A 13,000-nucleotide genomic window follows, 5' to 3' on the forward strand; every position below is an offset into this window, starting at 1 on the left:
TAAAATAGAGTCAAGAAATGATAACGAAAAAAAATTTTCAATTATCGTTTGTCACGTGCAAGAATAACGACTAAGAATAGTTTTGGACTATTAAGTCAGATTTTTAGAGTGTTTTATACCCCGATACCAATAAAACCAGAAACCGTCGACCGTCTCATATTATCTGCATGCTGTCTTCATAATCTTTTACGTGACCAATATACTTTAGAGAATACATCTGAACAACACTATTATAATTTTGACCCAAATGATTATCCTGCTAATAATATGGTACAGCTTGAGCATACGGGAGGATATGGAAATTATGAAGGCTTTTTAGTAAGAGATGAATTAAAAAAATTTTTCAACTCTCCGCAGGGTACAGTACCATTGGCAAAATTATCATACATTAAGAACCGATACTCCGTAAAATGTCATATAATATTTTTAAATATTTTGTATTATAATATTGAAGTACTGATTACATTAATTTTCATTTTTATTTTTAACTTCACTAATTGTTTGTTTATATATCTCAATAATATTATATGTACAGTTTATAATGTTTATAATGTATATATGTTTAATCTGAAATGAGAATAACATTACCATTTTTTTTAACCTTGTGTTATTTATATAAATCAATAATACATAATATTCCAGTTTCTGTCTATATTATTATTAAAATTATGAAGAAAGTGTGATGAGCAAAACGTTGTCCCGAAATATTATCCTTTGAGTGAAAAATATAATATAATTCATATTAATTATAATATTATATTCGATCGGACCTAACTATATTAGACCAATTTTTGTAAAAAGATATATGATAAATACCGTAACATAACTAGAGATGGGAATTTTACCGTAAAATTTTTTTCGTTAAATTTACCGGTAAATTTTACGTAAACTACCGTAAATGTACGTAAATTTTTTTAATAGTGTTTTTTTTTTATTAGTTTATTATGAACTTAATAACATGTTTATAACTCAGCTAACCAATACTACCACTGGACATTAGTCCACACTTAACCTCAAGTATTATATTTAAATATATACAACTGTATAAAAATATAAAATATATGAATAGTACCTATGAATGTATGATGAATAAATTATGCAAATGTGAAATAATTTGAACAAAGGAAAAATAACAAAAAATAAACTTATTATAAATTTATTCATACTTTGCTTTATTTTTTAACAGATACTGAGATACCTAAATAAAATAAAAGTTAGATTTATTAACCTATTTAAAGTGTGATTCATAAAATTCATCATCACTTAAATCATTATGTTCATCTGATAAGTTATCAGATTCAACTAGATCTTCTGTATCATAATTTTCTTCTTCTGTGTCTTCCTCTTCACTATCATCTTCATACCATCTCATCAACATTTTCCAGATCTCTATCTGTTGCTACCTTACTTACTGACTGAACATAGTTATTTGATACTGGTAGAACTGGTAGAAGTTGATAGTATTTTATTATTACTTTTATCTGGACTTAAGAAATCAATATTATTCATATTAGCTTGAATAAAAAGTAGTTTTGAGGCATTAGTGTTAGTTAATCGGTTCCTTTTTTTATTGTGAATGTGGGAATTAACACTAAAGAACCTTTCAGTAGCAGCTGAAGATGCCGGTATGGAAAGTATAGCTGAGGCAACTGTAGAGTTTTGTATTAGAGCAGATTCCGTTCCACCATGTCCTTGCATCCATTTCACTACAGTTGCACCATACAACATCTTTTGCCCAAAAACCTTCATGTGCACGGAATTCTGCAACTTCGATCATTATCTAAAAAAAAATTAAATTAAAAATAGGTACATTATGATTTGTAAAATAAATTTTCTCCAACAATTTTAATGATTTTTCTTACTTTATCATACTCATTATCTTTGAGTAGAACTTTTGCCACGTTTTTTAAGAATAATATACCTTTAACATCACAGCCATCTTTTAAATTTTTTCCTTGGTAGTTTGGGTCAACCAAATTTGCTGCAAAATGGATTGGATGTATGGCCATGTTATAACGTTCATCAATCTTTTTTAGCAACATTATTCCTTCTACTTCAAGTAATGGGGAAATTGGAATATATGTTATAAAATGTTATTTGATTTCATTCAAAGCTTCTGGTACTACAGAAAGTCTTGGCGTATCACTCTCAAGAATTGTAACCCAATTAACTATTGGACGAACAAGAGTGATAAAATTCTCATCATAGTTCCAATATTGGTCTGATAATATCTTGCGTTTCACTGTTTTATCTAACTTTTCTATTATCTTAACAAAAATAAATATAAACCCTATAGATGTTTATAAATTATAATAAATTTAAATATTTTTTCAATTTACTTACATTTATATCATCAGAAACAGCCAAATTCTGTAATGTGCTTTTATTTTTTATAAGACTTTCTAAACAATTTATGAATGAGCCCCATCTGGTTTTTACTGGAAGTTTGAGGGAATATTTGATGTTTTTTGCTTTTTGAATACGTGTAAAATTAGCTATAAAAATCATCATTGTAACTTGAATAAGTACATAATGTAAAGTTTATAAATAAATGCATAATTGATGTTACACACCTTTTATTGCTCCAACCATCTAACTGAACTGCATAAATTTTAGCTTCTAAAATATTTTCATAGACTTTGTCTAAGTTCTTAAATATTCTTTTTCCAATAGGGTAGTTGATATTGTTTTTCTTGATGGTGGATTATATGTGGGCCTAAGTGTTTTAAAAAATTTTAACCAGTTCTGATTTTCCACAATTGAGAATGGTGTAGCAGATGTAAATATGGCTCTTGATAATAATTCATCCAAATGGTCCTACAGTTAATAAATTATAAATGATTGATTTATACATTAATTAAAATTGTTAAAATATATCTACATTATTTAAGTTTACCAGAATATGAACCTACTTAACATTTTTTAATTTCTTATATAGAAAATACTATAAAAATTGTATTAACTATAAGCCCCATCTTGGCCTTAAACTGTATTCTATTATTATATAGCTTAAAACTAAAATAGTTATGTTACCTTTTCTCAAACTTTCATTGTATCTAAAAATTTCAGTAAACTCTGATTTTTAAGGGTAATCTGAGGATTTGCAATGGAACTCTGATTTGTATCAGTTATCTGAATAACAGTTTCAGTATTTGGCACAATTTCCAATGAATTTTGATTAATTGCATTTATATTTTCTAGAAAATTAAAATAAAAATAAAAATATTATTTAAAATATAATATTAAGAACTTTGATTATAGGTAATAATTTAATTTATAAATATTAAAAATAAACATTTAGGTACCTACATACATTTTTCTGTAAATTTATATTTTATATTATGTGAATTTTGGATATTAATATTATCAATTCACAAAAGTATAATGAAATAATGATTATTATAGGTAATTATGACAACAGAAAATGTTAAATCTTTTAGTAATAATTAAATAAACTTACTATGGTTAAACTTTGATTTGTTAGGCGACAATAAAGATTTTGAAATACACTGTGGAACTTCTTTACACTCGTTTTTAATGTGCACTGTCATTCTTGTTACATTTTCTTTATAATTTTTATTACAATATCTGCACGCATATCTTTCTTTTCCTTCAATTTCTACTTTTGTGTAGCACCTTTTTTTGATTTCTTTCGGCTTCATTATTTTAGTACATTAGAAATTATAATATAAAATATTTTGAACAATGAGAACTAACATAAATTAACAACACAAATAATGAAGCAAAAAATCAGTTATCACTTATCATTAATCAATAATCACATACTATAAATTATTATATAAATATAATTGGGTATACGCAGCGTGAACAGTCGCTGTGGTTGGTGAGTTATTTCAGTGGCGTACCTGTGAAACATTTTTTTTTTTTTTTGGGGGGGGGGGGATAAATTAATTGCACAATTTTTTATGGTTATAATTTATAATATAATCTGAAACAAAATATGAATTATATAACAAAATCTAAATTTCTTTTTTTACTGCCAGCAAATAAATCAATAACTTCGTCAACTTCAACTGTTCTGTGTCTATGAATATTAAGCAAAGCTAACCCAACCAAGCGTTCTTCGCCCATGTTTGACCTTAACCAAGTTTTTAATCTAAGTTTAAAAGTACAAAGCAATATAAATTAAAATATAATTTAATCATGCATGATGCAAAAGCATATAATATAAAATATAGATAACTATCTAACCTTCTTAATGTTGAGAAACTACGCTCAGCAGAAGCTACAGAAACAGGCAAGCAAGCAATAATATGTAGTATTTTTTTAATATTTGGATATAATATTTCATTCACTGGTCCATAGATGTTAATGCATCAGTAAGAACAACTCCATCTATACATTAAAATAACACAATTTGTTTCAATAAATTTGTAGTTAGTAATGTTAGACCATAAAATATTATTACATTACCTTCACTTTTTATTCTGTTCCATTTATCTTTCCAAAGTTCTATTTCAGATTTCAATTGTGACTCTTCTAATGCTTCATCATCAAATTTATAATGTGTTACTATAGTTTCTGTGACTGTGTTAATCATCTTGTCATCAATATGAATAATATGTTTTGGGATAAGTTGAATTAATATCATTATTGTTTTGTTTTTTTTGTTTAAAAATCTTGATTTTAAGTCTTCTAATACATTGTCTAATAATGGTATAAATGCAGACACCCTGTAATATTCTTCGGTACTCTTAGATTGGTGATTAGAGCGATTAATTTGGTGTTTAGAAAGTCTTGGAGTTTTTATTTCAATGTCAAGATCTTTCATCAATAAACTGCTGTCTTCGAATAATTGTTGAAAAACTTTTTCACACTGTGTACTTTTATTTTCCAAAATACTTATAACATCTTGAATACAATCAAATGCAGCTAAAACATCATTATCTGTTCCTTGAAGTATTTTACTAATTGGAGCTGTAACACTAAGCAAGTTAGATAATATTTCAATTGAAATAATAAACTCACAAATGAACATAGCTGTTAATAATATTTTTGCTTTCGATGAAGAATCTTGTTCACTCCACTCAGAAATATTGGTTAAGGCTTCTATAATTTGAGGTATTGATGCTTTAAAAATCATTATGCTGTCATGGCGTTCCACCCATCGCGTTTCACAAAGACTTTTTAAATGAGGCTTGCCATTTAAAACGGTTTTTAGTACAAAGTTTCTTTTGGAAGACATATTAAAAAACGAGATTATTTCTTTTAAAAGACCAATATTATTTCTAATACATTGTACGGTTGATGATTTAGAAATAGCTAAATTTAAGGCATGGTTAGCACAAGGACAGTGAACAGCATTCTTCGCGATTGATTGAATAGTTTTAACAGCTCCTCGGATTGATGACACCATTACTGAACAACCATCTGTACCAACCCCAACGCAGTAGTCCGGGTTTAAAGAAAATTCTTTTAATATTTTAATTACTGTATTACCCAAAATTTCACCAGTAAGTTTAGGTTCATATATGGTATTGTCAGTGTCTTCTTGAATACTATATGTATATGCATGGCAGTTAATAAATGAAATAAAATTTTCTTGCACTACGCCTTTAATAATATATCGCAATATAAGAGACATCTGAGATACATGACTTATATCAGTCGTTTCATCAAATACCACACTATAAAATTTGGAATCTTTTACCTCTTTTAAAATTTGTAGTGTGATAATTTGTTTACAACAGTTAATCAGGTCATTTTAAACCCCAGGACTAATATATGTTGATTTCGACTTAGATGTTAAATGTTTTTCTAATATAGAGTCCCCACTAAGTATTCTATACTTGAGTAGCTCACGAAAATTACCTGTATTTACAATGGAATCATTAGTGTCTAAAATATTTCCCTTTTCACGGTGGCCTCTAAGCGGAATATTTTGACGGCCAAGGAATAAAATTGATTCGATGATCGGTTTAAGTCTTTTTCGATTTTCGATTACTTGACTCAGCCTTTCATTATTTATTAAATTAATAACTTCATTTTGGGGTTTGTAAAGAGTTTTCAAAAAGTCATCTGCGATTTGAATAGCAGTAATGTGATATTTATTATTTCTATGTACCTCCAAGTCTCCATCCTTCCCAGTTAAATTTGAAAATTTAGTTACAGGTTCAATGATAAATTTTTTCAAAGTTATCGTGTTATACCTTCCTCCTTTATTGCTAAATAATACACAATACTTGCAGAACAAACCGGACTTAACATGAGAATAAATTAGCCATTTGTTTTGTTCGAAATAACTTTTTCTTAATGATATTTTCACATTTTTACCATTTCTAATATTCATAGTAAATGGATATATGAAGTCATCAGGTGGTATATTATCCATATTAATTATTTTTTCTTTAATATTATCAGATAATGTACGACCGGGTGTTCTTAAAAAGTTTCCAATGTCCATGTTGTATGTGTCATCACAAACTGCACTGTTACAAGTAGCTTTACTTAATTTAGTAGATTCATCATTTTGTGGCAGTTTTGAAAATGCCCCTGTTGCCCCCCCCCCCCCACAGGTACGCCCCTGAGTTATTTATAGTGTACAGTCACAGTGTACTTGTGTTTTGTATACTACGATCGGGGAATGGTGATAATTTGAACTGGTTTTACCAAATTCTCGTAATATTAATTATATTGACGTATCGACTACGGTCTACGGATAACATTAACCTCATAGAAATGTTACTAGTGTTAATGTTCACATGAAAATTTGAAATAAGTGGTCACTCGATTTTTAGAACGGTAAAAAATATTTACCGGGTAAAAAAAATATCAGTAAAATTTACGTAAATTTACCTTACCGGGTAAATTTACCAAGCTCCCATCTCTAAACATAACGTAATAAGACCGGACTGAATATTATTGTATTTATAAATAAAAAGTTTTAAAAATTATACCTGATCTGTTCAATTCGTTTGAAATTTGTTTTCATACATTTTCTTTTATTATTTGATTTTTGTATGAAGGGTTTCCCAAGTCAAATAAACATGGATGAAACCCAGCGAGTTCAGCCAAGGTTTTATCTTCTTCAGTTATAAAAATCCCGTTTTCATAATGTTCGAAGACATTTTTATATTTAACGTATAATATAATTAATAAATAAATTAAAATAAATATAATAAATTAATAAATATTATAATAATAAAATAAAATTTAATATTTATTCGTATTAATTATAAAAATTACGAGCACGTGGCCGCGTCTTGACTGCCTCTGTCGCGGTTACAGCCGCGCGGCTCTAGACGCGCGCGATGGTCGCACGCGTCAGCCGCGTTCTAAGGAATCGGCTACATATTATAAAAATAGCAAAAGAAGTCCAAGCGCGGCTAAAATTAGAGTCTCTAGACGCGTTCTAAGGAATCACACCTTAATAATTCATTCGTCAAAAAAAAAAAAAATACTGTTTTCTAAAATAGGTAATCTATTATATTTGTCATACTCATGTATTTTTCTGTAATCGTATTAACAGATATGGACCACTTCTTGTTCGATTGTATGGCGAAACACCCATTCTTTACAGATGAAGACACACTCGAGGGTTGGTATTTTATGTTATACGACCGGGCTGCCAGGTGGTCTGGGCGTCAAGACTACAGATGTGCCGTGAGTATACAATGTTAACACATGCATATTCTGTATAAAATTATGTTATCACATTAGATTAGACGATTATCTATTACATAAATATTTATTAAAGTAAACAATTGTTTGTATTATGTACTCAAACATAACGTTTAAATATCAACTAATCGCCAACAGTAATCAGAAACTTACCCATAGTTGTCTTTTAAAAAACAATTATATTTAATGATAAAACATTTGAAATTACTATATAGTTATAGTAGATCGCTGATCATTATTTATCGATGATTTTGAATTTGTATGACACATTGTCTAACTATAATCTTATTACAGTGAAATTTGCACACCAAAATCAAAATAACGTTGATGGCGGGGATTAGGGTTGGGTCTCTGGTGTACTTAAAATTGTAAAATATTAAAAATGAATTACATGATTAAAAATTAATAACCAACAAATCACAATTTAATTTGTTATTTTGTTCTTGTTATATTTTAACATTCTAACCTAACCCACAACCTTTTATCTATACTCAACGTATTATCAAGACACGATCTACAGTTTGGTAACCAGGTAACTGGTATAAACTTTTATATCGACATGTTTTAACATAAAAATATGGTATCAACAAAGAGCATATTATGAGATAGAAGGTATGTACTACTTTTAACCATACACATTGCAATCCAAAATGCTAACTGATTAAAATAAGTATTTATTACCAAATATTAAATTATTTATATACAGAGTGATCTAACGGGTGTCACCTTGTATAGGTATATAATATAATGAAAATTGTCTCAACATTTTTAACTGAAATGTACAATGTATATTTTAAACAATGTTTCTTAATATTTTTTACTGAACTGTACAATATTCTTATAATATGGCAAACATTTTAGAGGGGGCTTTGCGAATATCGGGGGGACTAATTATTATAATAAGGCCTGATTTTCACCTCTTTTTTTGCTATCAAAAACAGCAGAAATATATTTTAATACATTTCTCCGTTAGTTTTTAAATATTAAAGAGTAACTACTATTATACAATGAATTTATACTTAAATTTTTTTTTTTGAAACATATTATTTATTAAATATACATAATAAAATAATTATATTGAGTTACATTAAATGTAACAGATGTTAATAAGCATAATCCATGTTTACTTTAAAGCTCATGTTTATTAATTCTAAAAGAAAGTACCACATAAATTTTTGTGCCACGGAAAACCTAACAAACGAACCGACAGGCACATGGCCATATGTCTGTTTCTGGTGTTGGTGAATTGAAGATGCCGTTTAGTCGGCCTGCCGACCGTTGGGGTAAGATAACCGAAAAGTACCTTGAATAATCTAAAGTCTAAAAAACCGTATTGAAGCATGTCGATTTCTCGATTTGTTATTTTAATATACAGTCCATTAACTACCCGGCTGAAATAGCAGTTGTTTTTCGATATTATTTGGTTATTAGCTATTCCGTAGTCAGTCGTTGATCGAAATAAAAAGGTATTGTGATCATGTCCAAAAAAGTACATAGTGTCTATGAAATACGTATAAAAATAATAAAATATTTTGTTATTGTATTATTTATATTATTTTAAAAATGAGATACATATTAAAAGTACATATTAACAGTGGTGGTGTGATAGGGTATTTTATGAGGCAATTGCCTCACCACCGATTTGGTGGTAGTACCCCTTGGGATGGATATAAGTTACATACCTATGGTAAATATTTTACTAACATATTTTTTATAGTGTATAATAAACGTGGTATTGTGGTAATACTAAGGTGGATTGATTATATTAAGGAAACCAGAAAGTATTTAAGCAAACCAATATTTTGGTTTATCAATATAAAAATAATATTGATCGGTTTTTAAGTTTCTACATTTACCAATATTTTTTAAAAAAATTTCTATAGACTCCTACATTCGTTTGATTATTAGTTACAGTAGAAGGTGCTAAATGATATAATAACAATCATTATAAATCAATAATAAGTAATTTAAAAGAAAAAAAATACTTGATGAGGTTGACGGACTCCATCAGCCGTACAATAGCCAAAATCGAAAACACCCAACCCGGGGTAAAACTTAACCCCATAAGCGACCGCCGGGCTGCCTCACTGCTCACCAGCACTGCCCTCACCGACGACTTCATGCTGAACTCCACAGCAAAGTGGCATTGCACAATGACCACGCTGGCGTGGAAAGGATCAATAAAACGACCGATTAGGGTGAGGGCAGCGTCTTGATCTAGTTTAAGCCCATGCAGCGCGACATAAAACCTGAAATTCAATAACATAATGTACAATTACACTAAGGAAAATATAAAAGAAATACAGGAGTTAACACTTACAAATAACAGCTAAAAGTACCGGCTTTGGTGCTCAACCGCTCCACCTCGAAAGCCAACTTCGGCCAGTCGGCAGGGTGGAGGTGCCACTTGTTAACAAAGGGGTTACCCGCACCCTTCCTCCTACTGCGACTGTCTGAGCCCAACTTCAGTATTGCTGGGCCCAAAACAGTCATCGAGCACTGCTTTCGATAATCTGCTGTTGCAACAACCTCCTCACCGTCCAACTAGTCCTCTGAGCTATCCGAAGACAAATCAGAGGAGCGACTGGACGGGGTACTAACAAGAACCCTTATTGGAGGGTCACCTCCAAGGGTGAACTCAATGTGAGTATATGCTATAATATTAAAACAAAATAATAAACCTAACCTAAAACCCTAATTAACGTTAATACTTACTCTTCCGAGACACACCAAATACTCCTTGAAGCAATTTTTTGTGTTCCTACACGGAACACAACAGCCGGCGAGGTTGACGTCGAAAGGCATAGTTGGTTTGTAGGCTGCTAACGATGAAAAACCATAAAGCACGCTGTCGACATCAACCTCGACTGGATTCAACTTGTTAACATCCTCGATCGAAAGGACAGTAAACTTGAAGTTTAAATTTAAAAACCAAAAAAAATATTAAATCCTCAGAAATTTAAAAACAATGACCTTGAAATCAATGTTACTTAATATTTTTTACTGAACAGTACAATATTCTTATAATATGGCAAACATTTTAGAGGGGGCTTTGCGAATACCAGGGGGGACTAATTATTATAATTAGGCCTGATTTTCACCTCTCTTTTTTTGCTATCAAAAACAGCAGAAATATATTTTAATACATTTCTCCGTTAGTTTTTAAATATTAAAGAGTAACTAATATTATACAATGCATTTATACTTAATTTTTTTTTTTTTTTTAAATATTATTTATTAAATATTCATAATAAAATAATTATATTGAGTTATATTAAATGTAACAGATGTTAATAAGCATAATATATGTTTAATTTAAAGCTCATGTTTATTATTTTAGTAATTAAAATAACAAAATGTTAAAAATAACGAAATTAATAGATTTGTATTAACTATTTTGGTATGACTTAAAAGACAAATTCTAAAAGAAAGTACCACATAAACAGGAATTGTATAAAAAAAAGTGTAAATAAAATAAATAATAAATTACAAATAATACTGTAAATAAAATACAATAAAATTTAGTACAACATAATTATTAAACAAAATATGTTATCCTTACGATGGTTTTCCATTGATTCTAATAAAGGGTAAATTTAACATTATAGATTACACTGATTATATTAAGGTAAGATTTGGTTTGAAATTTTACTTTTTGATTCCAATAAACGGTTGATTCTATAAACCATTGATTACCTTAAGCGGAACTCATTGTATTTAAAATACAATTCAAATATTTTTAAGAAACAGTAAATAGGAAACAGCAATTATAGGGGCTTTTACTGCTCTTAGCATATTTTATGATTGAAGAAATATTAGAAATAAAACTATATAATATTCAGTGGCGTTATGATAGGGTGGCACGACGGTCAAGTGCCACAGGCCCAATGGGAGGGAAAAAATGTGAAAATTTAAAAAAGAAAACAGATAACCATTATAAAAAATTTTAGTTTTTGATAAAACTATGTTCTAGTAAAATTATATCACTTTAAAATAAAATTAATTTAATAACTAGAAAAATGATTGACAGACACAACACGCTTATAGGTATACTCTATTCGCCGTAAGTTGACCCAATTGCGTGCATGCATACTGAGCTGCCGGAACGTCCAGAGTGTTCAGACCCCCCACACGTCGGAGACAGGTGGATTGTGATTGGTCAGTGGTGTTCGGCAATCGGCGATGTAGTCAGCTGTGAAGAATATGTACCAACATAATATGTGTGTTATATATGAATATAAATTATAAATATACATTTTACCTCGAGCTGTACTTTATATGGGTCTAAAGAAACACTTGTCTGCCTGACAACCAAACCAGTTATTACACAAAATCCTTCCATTGGTCTAAACTCCTGTACATTCAGGACATGATTGCTTTCATACAACTTTAAACCTTTATTATTAGAGAATTCAAAATGTGAATTTATGCTTTGAAAGCCATACTTTATTATTAAATTACTCATAATTTATTTTAATTTTTTTGAAAATAATTAATTCAGAACTTTTGAAGTTTGAACTTTCCATTATCTAATGGAATGTCTTGGAATATGGAGTATCATTATCTAATTTTAATTTTACAAGAAAACAATTGTTTAGGTAGGCCCCTAGTTAAGAACCGAATTAAATACACAAATTAGGCAGATGATCAAAAACATTTTAATAATAATTCAACCATTTAGTAATTATAAAATGTGACTATTTTTAAATAAATGTATATTAATCGACAGTTAAAAAAAACATTATTTACAGTTTTTCACGCGTTTTCCCATATAACGTAATAAAAAAACTTGAATTTAATCCCCTGCACTATTACAAGAGTTTACCACTAGACCGCGTTGTATTCCATCTCGCGCACGCAGTTCATACGCCAGGTGCGGTGGCAACGATCAACACTAGCGCTCCGTAGACGTTGGCGTCCTAGTGTTCTTAGTGTTGTTTTTAGTGCCCATTTTATTAATAATAAGAGGTCATAATTAATTTTTATTAAATATAATATAAATAATTTATTAAGAGTGATTAAACATTCCTAATAATTCCAATATGTGAGACATAGAAAAAATAGCACTTCTTATCATGAGTATTAATATGTCTTTTTTATTTCTTTATCTTATATTTCATTTGTATTGATATTATTAAGAGTGTTTAATAATTTAAATCAAAATTTTAAATTATTTTGCTATTTTAATAGTAGGTCCCTTGATCCCAGAAGCCCGTCGTATATACCTTCAATATTTTTAGAAGTATACAAACAAAAAAAAACCATCAATATACTACAAAATATTGCCAGATATGAGCGCTCCATCAACCGTCAAAATCAAACCATGGAATTTCAAGAAATAAATAATCAAATAATACCT

At 29.2% G+C, this 13,000-nt stretch overlaps 2 pseudogenes; both read right to left on the reverse strand.

Moving 5' to 3' along the window:
- Positions 1 to 3,966: 3,966 nt before the first annotated feature.
- LOC149062211 (52 kDa repressor of the inhibitor of the protein kinase-like) lies at positions 3,967 to 6,487 on the reverse strand (annotated as a pseudogene).
- A 1,085-nt stretch (positions 6,488 to 7,572) lies between these two features.
- On the reverse strand, positions 7,573 to 11,983 carry LOC149062212 (uncharacterized; annotated as a pseudogene).
- Positions 11,984 to 13,000: the final 1,017 nt, after the last annotated feature.

This window comes from Diuraphis noxia, unplaced genomic scaffold, assembly GCF_037042655.1.
Source record: "Diuraphis noxia isolate RWA-SAM2 unplaced genomic scaffold, SU_Dnox_SAM2 contig0001, whole genome shotgun sequence".
Taxonomy (NCBI): domain Eukaryota; kingdom Metazoa; phylum Arthropoda; class Insecta; order Hemiptera; family Aphididae; genus Diuraphis; species Diuraphis noxia.